This window comes from Mesoplodon densirostris, chromosome 4 (genome assembly GCF_025265405.1).
Source record: "Mesoplodon densirostris isolate mMesDen1 chromosome 4, mMesDen1 primary haplotype, whole genome shotgun sequence".
NCBI lineage: Eukaryota > Metazoa > Chordata > Mammalia > Artiodactyla > Ziphiidae > Mesoplodon > Mesoplodon densirostris.
This window is the reverse complement of record NC_082664.1, coordinates 40,850,075-40,869,926: the sequence shown is the minus strand read 5'-3', so window position 1 is coordinate 40,869,926 and position 19,852 is coordinate 40,850,075.

Below are 19,852 nucleotides of genomic sequence, written 5' to 3'. Positions count from 1 at the left end.
ACTCACAATATTTCTGTGTACCTCCCTCATTAAATGGCTTTCCATAAAATAGGAACCACATCACCTTATATAATTTATCACTTATCCACCTACAAATGGACAGTCCTGTATATCATGTGAAGCACCCAAATCAACAGTATTCTCTCCTCCAAATGTTCACAGTATCCCTCTTTTCTAAATGCTTACATTTCTTTTATACTCAGCCCTTAATAATGTGCTTTTTAAGATGCCTCCAAGAAGTGTTCAGGGTATGAAAATGTAATCCTTCTACCTCAGAATCATATATATATATATTTATCTATTTTTTTCACTAGGATGCAGTGCTGTGTTTGATTCGTGTGGAGGCTAATGAAGTCTGATTTCAAAGAGCTTTAGACTAGCTTGGGAGACCAGGACCTACACATTTTAGAGGCTAAGTCATTCAGAATAAAAATAACTCTATGCACCTTTGAGACAAGAAGTGCCTCAAGGCAGGATGATGTGTTTGTCAAAAGAGCCATCCAGAGAGTAGAGAGACTATAACAGCTCAGAGCTGTGCAGGACACAGCACTGTGAACTATCAGTGGGAGGCGGGAATTCTTGTGATCCTCAGAGAATAGCTATTGTAGGAACAGTTGCAGAGGAGTGGGGAAACTTTTTGGGTAGAGTGAATGGTATCAGCAGAATTGAGCAAGGCTAGTACATTAGCCAAGGGAGGAGAAACCATTAGCTGGTGGAGGTGAGGTGAGACAAGGTGAAGCTCAGGTGAGAGCCAGATTGATGAGGGCCTTAAAACCCTAAGCGGAGAGGGTTGTCTTTATTCTCAGTACCAGACAGTCTGAGTAATGATTATGAACAAAGGAGTGACTACAGGGTTTTATAACAAAAGGATTTTTTTCTTGTTAAGAGCAAGCTTAAAATGATAGCTACCTTTTCAACTTTTCATCTGTGTTTCAAAAGATGCCAATATAGTGCATTTCTCAGACTGTGGTATCACAGGCAACACATGGTTTTCATTGTTTTAAGACAGTGCATGCTTTACTCTGCTCTTTGGCAGGGTAGCACAATGGGGCTGGGGAGAAAAAGCCAAAGATCCTGATTTCTTCCAACGCTTCTAAGTTAAAGTCTGTGCAAGAGGTTCACTGGCTCCAAGAAGATGTAGTTATCCACCAGCTTGCATAATTTAAGGATAAGCCCTGACTTAACATTCTCTGACATTGAAGCTAAGAACCAATATAGATAGGAGGAGCCATGTGTCCAGGAATTGATCTACCTAAAGATGATTCATGAGTCTGTCAATTTGTTAGTTTATTCACTTCATTCTTTCTTGCATGAGTTTACTATTTATGCTATGTTCCACATAACTGTGTCATGACTAGACTTATTCCTAAGTATTAATGACGGCCTTGTGATTCAGTACTTCATAATAATTATTTAAAATATAACAACTAAATATAGACTCCGGCTTCCCTGGTGGTGCAGTTGTTGGGAGTCTGCCTGCCGATGCAGGGGACACGGGTTCGTGCCCTGGTCTGGGGGGATCCCACATGCTGCGGAGCGGCTGGGCCCGTGAGCCATGGCCGCTGAGCCTGCGCGTCTGGAGCCTGTGCTCAGCGGCGGGGGAGGCCACAACAGTGAGAGGCCTGCGTACCACAAAAAAAAAAGAAAAAAAAATATAGACTCGATCCTTGGAAATTTTTAATATGCACACCCTAAAGAAGGAGAGGAGAGGGAAAAGATGGCTTATGACAGTGGCTTATGAGAAATCTTGAAAAAGGACAGAGTAACACTTTTTCAGTGTGTTTCTAGGGATAAGTGTACGGGATGGCTGTCAGCATGCCATGGTCTTGCCATACTCATCCTTGAATCCTAGAACATAGCCAAGGTATATATAAGAGGCACACTGGTTGTTTGCTGAACTTAAAGTAATATGAGAGATAGGTGAATTAGGCTAGCAAGATAGAAAATTCTTGCTCAGGAGGCCCCCTACACATGTTAAGCATTGGGAGTAATGCACAAAAAGTCCTAAATCAAGTTTCTAACTGAGGGATAGAAAGGTTGCCATAGTAATTGGATGCTGGTGAGCATTTGCTTTCTTTTTGCCTAAAAGCTAAAACATGTAGTGCACGTGATTTCTGAAAGGATGAAATTCATGCGTAATGAATAAAAGGCTATTTAACTCCAGTGCATCTGTCGTGCATCATGAATTATTTCTTTCCTTTCACCCTGCTTCCTGCATCTCCTCCTGTCCCTCAGAAGTAACAGCTGAGGATAGCAGCAGCTGTGATGACAGCCTCTGTGAGCCTGGCAGTTGACCAGTGCATCACTGAGCTGGTGGAGGTAGAAATACCTCCACCGTGGCCATGAATAACACTGCCTTTGGGAGAGAGAATGTATCTGGAACTGGTCACTTCTCAAGACTGTCGTGACTATTTGCACCAACTTCAAGTTTGGAGGGCAGTTTGAATCCAGAGTGCATCATTTCCTGAAGATCTTTTTGACTTGACTTTGATATAAGACATAAGAATGAGAATTTAGAAAAAAAATTTTCTGAATTAATATTTGTGGGAATTGGGCTGATAAGAATCAGGCAGAGACAATCGTGTGTGTTGCAGCACAAAGGTGATTCACTGATAACAAATATAAGTAACCTAGGACTAAAATACCTCAGGGGTAGAGTAATTCCTCTGCGGTAATTGGTAGAGATTAGAGATGATGCAGGTAACTTTTAAGCCTTTTATCTCCATAAGTTACCTCCATCTAGACTTTCAGCACAGAAATAATATGACTGCATTCCCAGGGCAGGAATGGGCTTCATCTCCTTTACTCTTCACTTTGTCCTTTTTTTAAAAAAAAATCTCATGGCCTTTTCAGTTAAAATCTCCATATAAGTATGATGGTCCTCCTATCCACTCACTTCCCTTAGAATAACTGTAAAACAATGAATGACACAAACTCATTTGGTTGTTAGATTTTTTAAAAAAAATGTGCACTCTACTATCTTTATTTTTTTAACTGGGTATAGTTGTTTTACAATGTTGTGTTAGTTTCTGCTGTACAGTGAAGTGAATCAGCTCTATGTATACATATATACCCTCTTTTTTTGGATTTCCTTCCCATTTACGTCACCACAGAGCATTGAGTAGAGTTCCCTTTGCTATACAGCAGGTTCTCATTAGTTATCTATTTTATACATATTAGTGTATATATGTCAATCCTAATCTCCCAATTCATTCTACTCCCCCTTTCCCCCCGGGGTCCATACGTTTGTTCTCTACATCTGTGTCTCTATTTCTGCTTTGCAAACAGGTTCATTTGTACCATTTTTCTAGATTCCACATATATGTGTTAATATGTGATATTTGTTTTTCTCTTTCTGACTTCACTCTGTATGACAATCTCTAGGTCAATCCACATCTCTACAAATGACCCAGTTTCATTCCTTTTTATGGCTGAGTAATATTGCATTGTATATATGTACTACAACTTCTTTATCCATTCATCTGTCAATGGGCATTTAGTTTGCTTCCATGAGCTGGCTATTGTAAATAGTGCTGCAATGAACATTGGGGTGTATGTGTATTTTTGAATTATGGTTTTCTCAGGGTATATGCCCACTAGTGGGATTGCTGGGTCATATGGTAATTCTATTTTTAGTTTTTTAAGGAACCTCCATACTGTTCTCCATAGTGGCTGTATCAATTTACATTCCCACCAACAGTGCAAGAGGGTTCCCTTTTCTCCACCCCTTCTCCAGCATTTATTTTTTGTAGATATTTTTAAATGATGGCCATTCCAACTGGTGTGAGGTGATACCTCATTGTAGTTTTGATTTGCATTTCTCTAATAATGATGTTGAGCATCTTTTCATGTACCTCTTGGCCATCTGTATGTCTTCTATGGAGAAATGACTAAATAGTCTTCTGCTCATTTATTGAATGTGTTGTTTGTTTTTTTGATATTGAGCTTCATGAGCTGTTTGTATATTTTGGAGATTAATCCCTTATCTGTTGCTTCATTTGCAAATATTTTCTCCCATTCTAAGGGTTGTCTTTTCGTCTTGTTTATGGTTTCCTTTGCTGTGCAAAAGCATTTAAGTTTAATTAGGTCCCATTTGTTTATTTTTGTTTTTATTTTCATTGCTGTAGGAGATGGGTCAAAAAAGATCTTGCTGTGATTTATGTCAAAAAGTGTTCTTCCTATGTTTTCCTCTAAGAGTTTATAGTGTCTGGTCTTATATTTAGGTCTTTAATCCATTTGGAGTTTATTTTTGTGTATGGTGTTAGGGAGTGTTCTAATTTCATTTTACATGTAGCTGTCCAGTTTTCCCAGCACCATTATTGAAGAGACTGTCTTTTCTCCATTGTATATTCTTGCCTCCTTTGTCATAGATTAGTTGACCATAGGTGTATGCATTTATCTTTGGGCTTAGATTGTTTAGACACTCTACTTAAGGTTGTAGCACAGAACAACTTCTCTTGGCTCCACCTTACTTTTTCTGCAAATTGTAGGGACTTTATCAACTTTAGAATAACATCACAAAGTTAACTAATCGTTTTATAAAGTTACTCTAAAGGTCCAACTTGTTTAAGCTGCCCCTCTGCAATGGAAATTATCGAGACTTGAGCCAAGAGATACCAGGAAGAAGAAAGAATCCAAAGGAAGCCTCTTGATCTTGGTCCTTACCTTTTAATACAGAGAAACCCATTTGTCTTTTATTTCCTCCCTCCAACTTGGCAGTGATTGGTAAGGAATAGTGAAGAAGAAAGCCTGTATGCTTTAAGTTGATGTGCTTGAATGGAAAGTCCCCCCAAATAATGTGATCTGAAATGATTTTAACTTCTCGGATTTGTGTATTAGTTTGTTAGCATTGCTATAATGAAATGCCAGAGACTGGGTGGCTTAAATGGAAATTTATTTTCTCATAATTTTGGAGCCTGGAAGTCTAAGACCTAGGTGTCAGCAGTTTGGTGTCTATTGAGGACTCTCCCCTTCACTTGCAGATGGCTGCCTGCTCACTGTGTCATCATATGGTCACCCCTTTGTCTGTGTTTTCCATGTACTCACATGACCTTTTCTCTGTGCTTCCCTCTTCTTTTTCTAAGGACACCAGTTATATTAGACTAAGGCCCCATCTTTATGATTTCATTTAACATTAATGACCTCTTTCAAGGCCCTATTTCCAAATACACTTGCATTCTAAGGTATTGGCAGAGGCAATTTAAGGCTTCAATGTAAGAATTTTTGGGGAGACACAAGTTCATAACATTTGGCTATATACAATTTGCCTTGTTCATAATTTACAATGAAAAATGAGGTAAACCATCAAAACCACATTGTTTCCAGATATTGAGGCTTCTTTACCATTGTTCTGTTTCTCAAATAGAATCTTTACTCATTTAAAATTTACTCTGAACTATAAATATACAGACCATAAGTGAAATCTCATTATTATAAAGAACCAGGGGTTATTTTTCTCTTACATACCATCCCACTTAAATCTTCATAAGTGCTTCTTGCAAACTGACCTCCTTTCATACTTCACATAAAACTCTCAGCTACGAAACGGGGAGGCTAAAAGCCTTTAATTTGTCATTAGTCCCACAATGCCTAACCTATGAAGTAGACTCACAAACAAGTGAGTCTAGGACTAGAGGAAATTAACCTACCCCTAACCAAAAAAACAAAAACAAAAAAACAATGGACGTATAACATTGTTTCTCTTTCTTAATAAAAAAAGTATTGCCATTAGACCATCAGATTTTGGCAACTTCAGGTAGTAAGTGACATTTTTACTATTTCTATTGAAACTTCTACAGGATGATGGAGAACATAAAATATATTTCTAAATCAAAAATAAAAATTTCAGCAACACTTGAAGAGACTGTCTTTCCCCGCCAATTATTTTTGCCTCCTTTGTCATACATTAATTGACCATAAGTGTGTGGATTTATTTCTGGGGTCTCCATTCTGTTCCATTGATCTATGTGTCTGTTTTTGTGCCAGTACCATACTGTTTTGATTATTGTAGCTTTGTAGTATAGTCTGAAGTCAGAAAGCATGATACCTCCAGCTTTGTTCTCCTAAGTCTAACAGAAGTGACCTTAACTATCAGGCAGTAAGGTTATACATATTTATGCTTCAATGTATCTATTTAATTGTTATATATTAATTGATATTTCCCAAGGTTAGTTACTTGCAATTTGTTCTAATTTGTCCTGTGTATTTTTCACCAAATATTCAAATATTGTTTGTCATTCCAATAATGTATTACAACACTGAGCTGTGATATCTGGTAACTGAACACCTGTTTTCTAGAATGCAACTGATGATAGAAAGTGGCAACTCATTGTCTTTGCATATGGCAGAGTCCCTGCATCATTTCCATTCACATGATTTGATGTTTATTCTGAAATCATAAGGGAGAGGATCCTAGGTTTATTTCAGTAACTCCAGGAATACAGTCCTTTTGAACTCAAGATTGTAAAGTTCTTCCTTGAGTATGTTTAATAAGATAATTCAAGCAATATATTCTAATTTAATTTTAACTCAGTATTCGAGATTTGCTATTCATGAAATACATAGCCTGATTTAAAAAAAATCAATGAATTTGATCATATCTTGGAACCTCATTTCATTCTCTCTGGAGTTGTCATGGCAACAGAGAAACCAGGGTGCTATGAGGAAATGTGATTTTAGACTTCTGCTGCAGTTATTCCTATGTGTGGTCCAGAGAGAATAATGTGGTGACTACTTTATTTAAAAAAATGTACTTAATATGTATCATGTTAATATAGCAGTCATGGAGAATTCAGGTGCTATAAAATGCCTGGCCTTGCCACTTTGCCTAATAGATGGGTTCAGGTTTACTTCTTCCTGTTTAAGCTCCTCTTCAGTGACTGGTAGAATTATTTTTGATATGTATTGTGTCTAGCTAGGGGTATTTATTGGATCTTGAAACAAGCAGGATGGAAAATAGAGAATTCAAACAGTTGAATTTATTAAATGTTTAAGTGAAGCATTTGAATTAATTACAAATTTATTACATAAATATGAAGCTACCTTTGATTACAAATCCTGTTCCACTGATGATCTGGACAGCTCACTGTCTTAACCAATATTGTTGCCTTCCTGACAGTGGCTCACTCTCCAGTTACATGATATCACAGCTTTCCCACTCTGAGTGCAAATATTCATAATATCCTTTTTCTTGATCCTTTATTTTCTTTTTTTTTCCTCCTTTCTTCTCTCTCTGTCTCCTTCCTGCTTTCCCTCCTTGCCGGCCTCCCTCCTCCTTTCCTCATCCCTTCCCTAGTTCCTTCCTCAGTTGCTTTTTCTTGCACATTAATTGTATAGAATTTACCTGCCACTCTGCTAAATAGGCTCAATTATCTTCCCTATGTTCCCACCTCCCTCTCCTATCTTCACTCCCTCCCTGCACTGAACTCAAACCCACAGGTCAATGTGTACAGTGGCCTCTTGGTTGTTAATGCTAGGTCTCTGCTCATGGTAAATGGAGTCCTTGTGGAATTTTATAAAAAGTCTAAATATATGCAGCAGAATTGTATGCAAAATTTGGAATCAGAGAGCAATAGGAAAAATTAAACTCTATAGTTTAATTTCTGCAGTGAGCAGAAATCATGAAGGTTTTAGTCATCACAAAGTAGAGAATTGGCAGCACTCTGAGCTAATCATAACTAAATTGCCAAATGGGCAAGGAACTCTGACCATCTGGGTTGTACAGGTTTAAGATTTAAGAAAAGAGCAAATATTTAAACACATTTTAAACAAAGGCGTACCAGGACAGCAAGAGGTGGGCTTATAAATGCATCTTTGTAATATGTATATTTTAGAAATATACCATATTAAGAATTTTCTTTTTAAAATTTTATTTATTAAAGTAATTTACAATATTATATTAGTTTTAGAGTATAATGATTCAATATTTTTATAGATTAGACTCCATAAATTTATTATAAATATTGGCTGTATTCCCTGTCCTGTACAATATATTCTTTTTTTTGCATATTTATCTTATACCAAATAGTTTGTACCTCTTCATCCCCTACTCCTATCTTGCCTCTCCCCCTTTCCTCTCCCCACTGGAAACCACTAGTTTGTTTTCTATATCTGTTTCTGTTTTGCTATATACATTAGTTTGTTTTATGTTTTAGATTCCACACTAGGTGATTTCATATAGTATTTGTCTTTCTCTGTCTGACTTAATTCACTAAGCATAATAATCTCTAGGTCCATTCACACTGCTGCAAATGGCAGAATTTCATTCTTTTTATGGCTGAGTAATATTCCATTCTCTGTGTGTGTGTGTACACACACACATACACACACATACACACACACATATATATACACACACACCTCATCTTCTTTATCCATTTGTGTGTTGATGGACATTGGGTTGCTTCTATATCTTGGCTATTATAAATAATGGACATTAGGGTGCATGCATCTTTTCAAATTAGTGTTTTCATTTTCTTTGGATATATACCCAGATGTAGAATTGCTGAATCATAGGGTAGTTCTATTCGTTTTTTAAGGAACCTCCATGTTGTTTTCCATAGTGGCTTCATCAATTTATATTCCCACCAACAGTGTACAAGGGTTCCCTTTACATCCTCACCAACATTTGTTATCTGTGGTCTTTTTGATGATAGCCATTCTGACAGGTGTGAGGTGCTATCTCGTGGTTTTGATTTGCATTTCTCTGATGATTAGTGATGTTGAACATCTTTCCATGGGCCATCTTTGTGTCTTTTTGGAAAAGTGTCTATTTAGGTCTTCCAATTTTTAATCAGGTTGTTTTTTGGTATTGAGTTGTATGAGCTATTTTATATTTTGGATAGTACTTATCAGTCTTATCATTTGTAAATATTTTATCCCATTCAGTAGGTTGTATCTTTGTTTTGTCAATAGTTTCCTTTGCTGTACAAATGCTTTTAAGTTTAATTCCTTCCTATTTGTTTAGTTTTGCTTTTATTTCCTTTGCCTTAGGAAACATATCCAAAAACATATTGCTACAATTTATGTCAAATACTGTTCTGCTTATGTTTATCTCTAGGATTTTTATGGTTTTCAGTCTGACATTTAGGTCTTTAATCCATTTGGGGTTTATTTTTGTGTATGGTGTTAGGGAGCGTTATAGTTTCATTCTTTTACATGTAGCTGTCCAGTTTTCCCAGCAACACTTATTGAAGAGACTGTCTTTCCCCAGCAATTATTTTTGCCTCCTTTGTCATACATTAATTGACCATAAGTGTGTGGGTTTATTTCTGGGGTTTCTATTGTGTTTCATTGATCTATGTGTCTGTTTTTGTGCCTGTACCATACTGTTTTGATTACTGTAGCTTTGTAGTATAGTCTGAAGTCAGGGAGCATACCTCCAGCTTTGTTCTTTTTTCTCAAGATTACTTTGGCAATTTGTGATTTTTTGTGTCTCCATACAAATTTTATGAATATTCTAGTTCTGTGGAAAATGTCATGGGTATTTTGATAGGGATTGCATTAAATCTGTAAATTGATTTGGGTAGTATGGACACATTAACAATATTAATTCTTCCACTCCATGAACACAGGATATCTTTCCACTTCTTTGTCTCATTTTCAATTTCCTTAATCAGCGTTTTATCATTTTCAGAGTATAGATCTTTCAACTCTTCGGTTAAGTTTATTCCGAGGTATTCTTTTTGATATGATTTTAAATGGAATTTTTTTTCTCTTCCTATAGTTCATTATTAGTGCATAGAAAAGCAACCAATTTCTTTATATTAATCTTGTATACTGCAACTTTGCTGAATTCACTTAGTAGTTCTAACAGTTTTTTTAGTGGCAACTTTAGGGTCTTTATATATAGTATCATAACATCAGCAAAGAGTGACAGTTTTTCTTCCCTTCCAATTTGGATGCATTTTATTTCTTTTTCTTGTCTGACTTCTATGGCTAGGACTTCCAATTTTGTGTTAAATAGAAGTGGCAAAAGTGGGCATCATTGTCTTGTTCCTGATTTTAGAGGAAAGATTTTCACCTTTTTGCCATTGGGTATAATGTTAGCTGTGGGTTTGACATAAATGGCTTTTATTATGTTCCCCCATACCCACTTTGATGAAAGTTTTTATCATGAATGGATTTTGAATTTTGTCAAATGTTTTTTATGTGTCTTTTGAGATGATCATGTGATTTTCATTCTTTTGTTAAAGTGGTGTATCACATTGAGTGATTTGCAGATATTGAACCATCCTTGCATTCCTGGCTGGAATAAATCTCACTTGATCATGGTGAATGACCCTTTTCATGTATGGTTGAATTCAGTTTGCTAATTTTTTTGAGGATTTTGCATCTATATTCATCAAAGATATTGGCCTGTAATATTCTGTTTTTGTAGTGTATTTTTCTGATTTTGATATCAGAGTAATGGTGGCCTTGTAAAATGAATTTGGGAGTGTTCCTGCCTCTTCAATGTTTTGGAATAGTTTGAGAAGAATAGGTACTAGCTCTTCTTTATATGTTTAATAGAATTCCCCTATGAAAATGTCTGATCCTGGACTTTGTTTGCTGGGATTTTTAAATTACTAATTCAATTTCACTAATAGTGATTGATCATTCAGATTGTTTATTTCTTCCTGATTCACTCTTGGAAGATTGTATTTTTCTAGAAATATATCCATTTCTTCTAGGTTGTCCAGTTTGCTTGCTTATAACTGTTTTTAGTATTCTCTTATTTTTTATCTTTTTGATATAAGTTGTTATTTCTCCTCTTTCGTTTCTTACTTTGAGTCATCTCTCTTTTTTTCTTGATGAGCCTGGCTATAGTTTCTCAACTTTTTAAATCTTTTCAAAAACATAGCTCTTGTTTTCATCAATCTTTCCATTGTTTTTTTGGTTCCTATTTTATTTATTTGCTCCCTAATCTTTACTATTCCCTTCTTTCTGCTGACTTTGTGCTTTGTTTGATCTTTTTCTAATTCTTTTAGATTGTAGGTTAGGTTATTTATTCGAGATTTTTCTTGTTTCTTGAGGTAGACATGTATCCTTATAAATCTCCTTCTTGGAACTGCTTTTGATGCATCCCATAGATTTTGGAAAGCTGTGTTTTTATTTTCATTTTCCTTGAGGTATTTTCCAATTTTCTGTTTGAATTCTTCATCCACCCACTGGTTTTTAGTGGGATGTTATTTAATATCCACATGTTTGTGTTTTTCCTATTTTCCTTCCTGTAATTGATTTTGAGTAATTCTTCATCCACCCACTGGTTTTTAGTGGGATGTTATTTAATATCCACATGTTTGTGTTTTTCCTATTTTCCTTCCTGTAATTGATTTTGAGTTTTATACCATTGTGGTCAGAAAAAAAATGCTTGCTGTAATTTCTATCCTCTTAAATGTGTTGAAACTTGTTTTGTGACCTATCATGTTATCTGTCCTGGGGAATGTTCCATGTGCACTTGAAAAGAAATTTATTGTGCTGTTTGGGGATTGAATGTCCTGTAGATATCTATTAAGTCCAACTGATCAAATGTGTCATTTAAGACCACTGTTTCCTTATTGATTTTTCTATTTGAATGATCCATCCATTAATGTAAGTGTGGTGTTAACATCCCCTACTATTATTGTATTGTTGTGAACTTCTCTCTTTATGTCTATTAGTATTTGCTTTATTTATTTAGGTGCTCCTGTATGTTGTGCATATATGATAAGGAGTGTAATATCCTCTTCCTATACTGATCCCTTTATCATTATATAACAGCTTTCTTTGTCTCTTGTTATAGACTTTGTTTTAGTATCTACCTCATCTGCTATGAGTATTGCTAGCCCTGCTTGCTTGTTTTTTCCATTTGCATGAAATATCTTTTACCATCACTCACTTAAGTCTGTCTATTAGTTGTTTTTTTCATTTGTCTTTTCTGCTTTTTTCATTTTGAACAAATTTGTATCTTCTCATTTTGCTTAATTTTCTCTTTATGAAATTGGGTGGAACAGTTATGCATCATTATCGTGAATGTGTGTCCTTGTGTGGGAGCACCCCTATGCAATATACGTGTGTCCCGTGGCTTTGGTCAGAAAGCTGGATCTGAGGTGAGCACAGATCACCATTTCCTCCAGGCTGTGCTGGCAGCTTTTTACCTTGGTGGGAGAGGTGGTTAAGGAGATGGAGAGGCTAGAGGCAGAGCCAGGTGTGAGCTGGGGCTTCTATGCTCAGTGGTTGTTACCACTGAGAGGCAGGGTCAAGGTCAGGATCAGGTCCTAAGGTGCTGGAGCAGAAGTTCTGAGCAGTGGGTCTGAGCTAGTTCTCTTCCCTCTGAATGCATTCTTTCCCCATCACAGCAATGGCACCTTCACCCCAGAGGGGAGCAGTGCTAGAGCAAGAAGGGCTGAAGTGGGCACTCTACGTGGGCTGGGGCATGTGCAGGAGTGGTTGCTGGAAATGACCAGAGTCACAGGCAATTTCAATGTGCTTCCTTTGCTTTGTTCTGGGAGTAAGCAAGCATGTGTCTGCTCTTCATGAGTGGAATCTAGGTTTCTTTCTGCTCTCATGTTATTCCCACTGTTTTTCAAACCAGCTAAGGGGACTTATATTCCTGGTGTTAGAACACAGGCCTGGAGTGCCCAATAAGTGGTTGAAACTACTTACTCCCCAGGGAAGATAACTTTTAATACCCCTCCTCTTCTCTGTCCCCTCCAAGGGGCATGGGTCCTGACCCGATCACTTCTCTTCCCTTCCTACCCAAGTCCGTGTGGATCTTTCTTTACACTCTTGGTTGTATAAGAGCCTCTGTCAGGCTCCAGCTTGTTTTCAGTGAGAATTGCTCCACATGTAGATGTACTTTTGATGCGTTTGTTGGGGGAGGTGAGCTCAGCATCCTCCTATTCCACCATCTGATCTCCTGTCAACAATTTTCATTGTTCAACTCAAGACTAAAATAGTTATTACATTGATTCCTTGGGAGCATTTTCTCCCATAAAAGCTAATTTGGAGACCAAAACTCTCTTACAAATTAGAAGGACAGAAGAAAAAAAACATGGAAACATTTTGTTGGTATGTGATAATGCTTAGTATTCATAGGTCGAGGTCCAGATCATTTCTAAGTCACTAAAAGAAGTCATACTCTTGGATCACAAGAGTATCAGGCATACTAGGCATTTATTGGAAGGATTTGTTTTATTTCCCTATTTAAGTAATGAAGTTAACAATGGACTATGTTTTAACTATTGAAGAAGTTTTGTGTATTTAGTGAATACCTATTATATACCCACAGAAGATTTAGATACTGTTTAAGTAACCCATACTGCAAAATGCATTGAATGGTAAAGATGTTTTCACTAAAAACAGACAATGTGAAAAATTTAAGGTGATTAAAAGGCTTAAATTAGTGATAAACTCGACTCTATGCTGATATAATTAGTTCTGAGCTTCAGACACACCGAAAAATGTCAGCTTGCCTAATCGGCACTTTTAAAGTCATAATAGGTCTTTACTATTAAAAGAACTAAGGCAACTTCCAAAATATAAGCACTTTATTCTAGTCAACTCTGGTTTGCTAGAATGAAATCATGTACAGTGGCCTTAGTTCTGTACTCTCAGTTCATATGAAATGGGGGAGGAGTCACTAGAAGTTTTAAGAGTATTTGCCCACAGAAACATGCTAATCAGTACAGAGCCAAGGATAATCAAGAGGGTGTTATGTTGGCTCACTATGTTGGCTGGGAAGGGAAAATCTCCCACTTTCCTTTTATCCCCTGCTCTTCTACCCCACAAAACCTGAAGATATGTGAGCTACTGGATGGGTACAAGCTCTAGCAAGTATTAAGTGCACTGCTTACATCCCCATTTAAATATCTTGTACCACTGAGTGTCTTTCCCATCTCAGTTGATATCAACTCCATCTGTTCAGTCGCTCATGCCCAAACCACTGGAGTCATCCCTGGTCCTCTCAATCTCTCCCACCTTATGTCTAGTCTAACAGGAAATGTTATTAGCTTTATTTTTAAGGTATATCCAGAATCAAATCATCTAATTCCCATTGTCTCTGCTGTGACTACCCTGGTTGGGACTACTGTTTTCTTTCTTGAAATATGGCAAATTCTCCTTCTCTTATCTACTTCCTAAAGTCTGCTTTCAAAAGCATACAGAACAATGTTTCTCTCCTTTAATTTTTAATTTTGATGTGATTTCAGACTTACAGAAAAGCTATACGAATAGTACAAACTGTTACCTTAAATGCTTCATCCAGATTCCCCAACTGTAAACACTTTTTTCATTTACTATTTTTCATTAAATACTGCTATATTCTCATCCATAAGGGTTGCACTCTTTTGCATTTTTATCAGCAATATATTACAGTGTTTGTTTCTACATAGTCTTGCAGATACTGTGTTACTAGATTTTTGAACTTTTACCAGTCTGCCTAAGGAGAAATGATATCTCATAATAGTCTTAATTAGCATTTACATTTCTACAGATAAGGTTGAATGTATTTTCATATGTTTAAAGACATTTTAAAACTTTTGGATAGCCCCCTTCCGTTTTTCACTCATTTTACTCTCAGGATTTTGGTCTTTTGTCCCCCAGAATTTTAAGCATTCCATATATTATTATTAGCTAATAATTAGTACTAGTTACTATTAGCTAGTAACTAATACTAACATAACTATTACCTGCGATATAGGTTACCAATATTTTCTTCTAGTGTGTTGTCTTATGACTTTGTTTATGGTGGGTTTTTTTGTTATGCTAAAGTTTTAAGTTTTGATGGATCAAATTTATCAATTTCTGATTTTCTCTGGAATTTGAGTTGCTGCTAGAAAACCTTTTCTTACCCCCAGGTGTTATAGGAATTCATCCATGTTTTCTTCTGGTACTTCTGTGATTTCATTTTTTTAAAAAACATTTAGTCTCCTGAATAATTTGGAGTTTATTTTTGTGTGAAATGAGGCATAGATTTAATTTTATCTTTCCCCAAATACCCATTATTTCAGCACCATTTATTAAAATGCCCATCCTTGGCTCTAGTGATTTGAGATGTTACCTTCATCATATACTAAAATACAATAAGCACTTTGGTCTATATCTGGACTTTTAGTTCTTTCCCATTGGTCAATCTGTCTACTCATGCACGAGTACTACCTTGTTTTAATTATAGAGGTGTTATGTTTTAATGTCTGGTAGGACTAGTCTCCTGGTAGGTTTTAAGGTATTTTCCTGGATATTCCACATAAAATTTGTATTAACTTATCTAGATCCATTAAAAAGCTTGCTAATATTTTTCTTGGGGTTACATTAAATTGATAACTGAGGGAGAACTGATATGTTTATGATGTCAAAACATATAATTTAAAAACTAAGAATGTCTTTCCATTTGTTAAAGTCTAATATTATGTCTCAAGAGTGTTAAGTTTTCTATATATAAACTTTGTACATTTCTTGTTATAGTTATTCCTAGGTATCTTATTTTCTTAGACTTTTTTGTCATTATATCCTCTGATTATTTTTGTGTTTATGAAAACTATTGAGGCTGCATGTTAATTATATGTTTTGGTAACTTCCTGAAATTTTTTATTGTTTGAGTTAGTTAGCTTTATCATTGACTATCTGAGTGTATGATCATATCTTCTGCAAAGAGCAATAGTTCTCTTTTTCTTTACCATTCTTATGTCTCTTAATAATTTCTCTCATCTGATTGCATTGGCCTCTAGTAGATGTTAGATAGTACTGGATTTAGTGGGCACCCAAAAATATTCTCAATAGTTATTTTAAGAAAGCACACATCAAGTCCTATTTTACTGGATGATTTTTACCAAGAAAGGGTATTAATATTTGTTGAAGAATTTGTGTTTATGGAAAAATTTTCTTTTCAGATGTATTAATAAGACAACTTACAGTAATTTATTTCCTGAAATTCAGCTAACTTTACATTCCTAGAATAAATCCTACTTGGTCATAGGTATTTTTTTCATATTCTTATGTTGGACTCTGTTTGCTAATAGTTTAACTTAGAGCTTTTGTTTGTACAGTCTTTATCAGGCTTAATTATCACTATTATTCTTGCTTCATAAAAAGGATTAGAAAGTTTTCCTTTATTGTACTATGTGGTCATTAAATATTTGGTAGAACTCCCCCATGAAACCATCAGCTCCTGCTGCTTTTTTTTTTTTTTTTTTACATCTTTATTGGGGTATAATTGTTTTACAATGGTGTGTTAGTTTCTGCTTTATAACGAAGTGAATCAGTTATACATATGTTCTCATATCTCTTCCCTCTTGCGTCTCCCTCCCTCCCACCCTCCCGATCCCACCCCTCCAGGTGGTCACAAAGCACCGAGCTGCTGTCCCTGTGCTATGCGGCTGCTTCCCACTAGCTATCTACCTTTTGGTAGTGTATATATGTCCATGCCTCTCTCTCGTTTTGTCACATCTTCCCCTTCCCCTCCCCATATCCTCAAGTCCATTCTCTAGTAGGTCTGTGTCTTTATTCCTGTATTACCCCTAGGTTCTTCATGACATTTTTTCCCTTAAATTCCATATATATGTGTTAGCATACGGTATTTGTCTTTCTCTTTCTGACTTCACTCTGTATGACAGACTCTAGGTCTATCCACCTCATTACAAACACCTGCTGCTTTTTTGTGCAGCATTTTGTTTGTTTTCTTTCTGAGAAATTTTGTCTGTTTAAGCTTTCTATCACTAATGGGATAATTTTCCATAAGCTGTATGTTCCAAAAATATTTCATCTAGATTTTCAAATTTATTTGTATAAGGCTCTCTAAAACATTCCTTTATGCTTTGAAAATATTTTTTTTCCTATTTCAATAGCTATTTCTCCTTGAACTTTCTTATTTTGTATATTTGTACTTTCCCCCTATTTTTTCTGGATTACATTGACTAGTGGTTTGTGTATTTTATTTATTAAAAATTTGATTTGTTAAATATACTATTTTCTAACCTCCATTTTATGTTTCTTTTATCTGTAGTATTTCCTTCTCTGTGGGTTCCTTTGGTTTACTTTATTGTCCTTTTTCTGACTATTTATTTTTATTTAAAAATTTTTTTATTGGAGTATAGTTGCTTTACAATGTTGCATTAGTTTCTACTGTACAGAAAAATGAATCTATATGTATACATATATTCCCCTCTTTTTTGGATTTGCTTCCCATTTAGGTCACCACAGAGCACTGAGTAGAGTTCCCTGTGTTATACCGTAGGTTCTCATTAGCTATCTATTTTATACATAGTGTCAATAGTGTACATATGTCAATCCTAATCTTTTAGTGATGAGAATTTAATTATTTCAATTCTTTCCTTTTTATTGATAAGTGTTTCAGACTGAATTTTCCTCTGTTGTTTAAAATGTATTTAACAGAATTTGCTAGGTAGTGTTTTCATTATTTTAAAAGAAATTCTGTAATTTTGGTTTCTAGTTCTCCTTTCATCTAAGAGTTGGTTAATAGAAAATTTAATTTCCCAAAGAAAGATTTTTTTTCTTTTGTTGATAATTTTTCACTTTATTGTAATGTGATCAGAGAGTGTTATTTGTAATATGAATACTTTATGAAACTTACTGATGTTTTCTTTGTGACTAGATACCTGATCAATTTTTGTAAATGTGCTATTGTCAGAGCATAAAATTTGGTATGCATTACTAAGATTCATCCTGTTTATTATGTGATATAAATCTTTATGTCCTCAATTCCATTTTTTCCACTTGATTTGTCTTATACTGGGAGTGGTATGTTACCATACTCTTTGGAAGGAAGTTACTATGAGCAGATGGAAGAAGTATATAAATCTCCACTCCTTAAGTCTGTGTACTTTATTTTAGAGTAGAGTGTCTGCATAAAGTATTTGGAATTCTTCTGCACATGAAGTCTCTTTTCCCTCCATTTATTTACAATGCTGTGGAATCACGGGTACTTATTTTATACCTTGGTTTGTAATCCAATACTGCTTAATTTATGTTGTTCAAATTGTTCCAAGTTTAGCCATTGGGAGTCTCACAGTTGGTTCCTATGTTCCTTTGATGTACCCTATTTTCATTTTTATTTTTTTAGCACTTATTTTTTTTGCTACTACAATATGCTCCAAGTTCAACTTGTGTATTTACCTGCCCTGGTTCTAGAACTAGTCATTTCTCCAAGGAGTTTTGGTTTCCTTTATTGGAATTGATATTAGAAGTCAAGATGTAGGCACTAGGTGTACTCATTTTTACTGGGAGTCATTACTTCTCGACCCTCTCAGTTGACAGAACAAGGAAATATGTGTGTATACTAACCTGTGAATATTCACAGAAATATCTATAAATATTTCTGTATTTGATCCTCTATATATGAAGTGGAACATGAGTTCATAGTGATAGCTTCAACTAGAATCAATTACCACATGGATAATTCTAAACTTCTTCCCTTATCTTCTAAGCACACTCTAAGATTGAGAGATCTGGTTCCCTTATCCATTTTTAATTGTTCACGTCCAGTTTACATGAATAGTGGCTTCAGAATTATTAACCTATACCCTCATGGGAAATAACTTTATTAAATAGAATATGGCATTTGTTTATTTTTTACACTTGATCTTAGCCAAAAGGCCAAGAAGCAATAACATTTAGTTTAAAATTTTTTACTGTATATTAGAGTACAGTTGATTTGAAATGCTGTGTTAGTTTCAGGTGTACATCAAAGTGATTCAGTTATACATATACATATATCCATTCTTTTTCAGATTCTTTTCCCATATAGGTTATTACAGAATATCAAGTATAATTCCCTGTGCTATACAGTAGGTCCTTGTTGATTATCTATTTTATATATAGTAGTGTGTATATGTTGAGCCCAAATTCCTAATTTATCCTTCCCCCCAGCTTTCCCCTTGGTAACCATAAGTTTGTTTTCAAAGTCTATGAGTCTGTTTCTGTTTTATAAATAAGTTCATTTGTATCATTTTTTTAGATTCCACATATAAGTGATGTCATATGATATTTGTCTTTGTCTTACTTCACTTAGCATGATAATCTCTAGGTCCATCGATGTTGCTGCAAATGGCATCATTTCATTTGTTTTTTTTATGGCTGAGTAATATCCCATTGTATATATGTACCACATCTTCTTTATTCATTCCTCTGTCGATGGACATTTAGGTTGCTTCCATGTCTTGGCTATTGTAAATAGTGCTGCAATGAACATTGAGGGTGCATAATTTTTTGAATTAGAGTTTTCTTCAGATACATGCCCAGGAGTTTGATTTGCTGGATAATATGGTAAATATATTTTTAGTTTTTTAACAACCTCTATACAGTTCTCCATAGTGGTTGTACCAATTTATATTCCCACAAAGAGTATAGGAGTGTTCCCTTTTCTCCACACCCTGTCCAGCATTTATTGTTTGTAGACATTTTGATGATGACCATTCTGACTGGTGTGAAGTGATACCTCATTGTAGTTTTGATTTACATTTCTCTAGTGATGTTGAGCATCTCTTCACGTGCTTTTGGCCATCTGTGTGTCTTCTTTGGAGAAATGTCTATTTAGATCTCTTGCCCATTTTTAAAAAATTGGGTTGTTTGTTTTTTTGATATTGAGCTGCATGAGCAATTTATATATTTTGGAGATTAATCCCTTGCTGGTCACATCATTTGCAAATATTTTCTCCCATTCTCCGTGTTGTCTTTTCATTTTTTTTATGGTTTCCTTTGCTGTGCAAAAGCTTTCAAGTTTAATTAGGTCCAATTTCTTTTTTTTTTAATTTTCATTACTCTAGGAGATGGATCCAAAAAGATATTGCTGTGATTTATGTCAAAAAGTGTTCTGTTTTCCTCTAATTGTTTTATAGTATCGAGCCTTATGTTTAGGGCTTTAATCCATTTTTAGTTT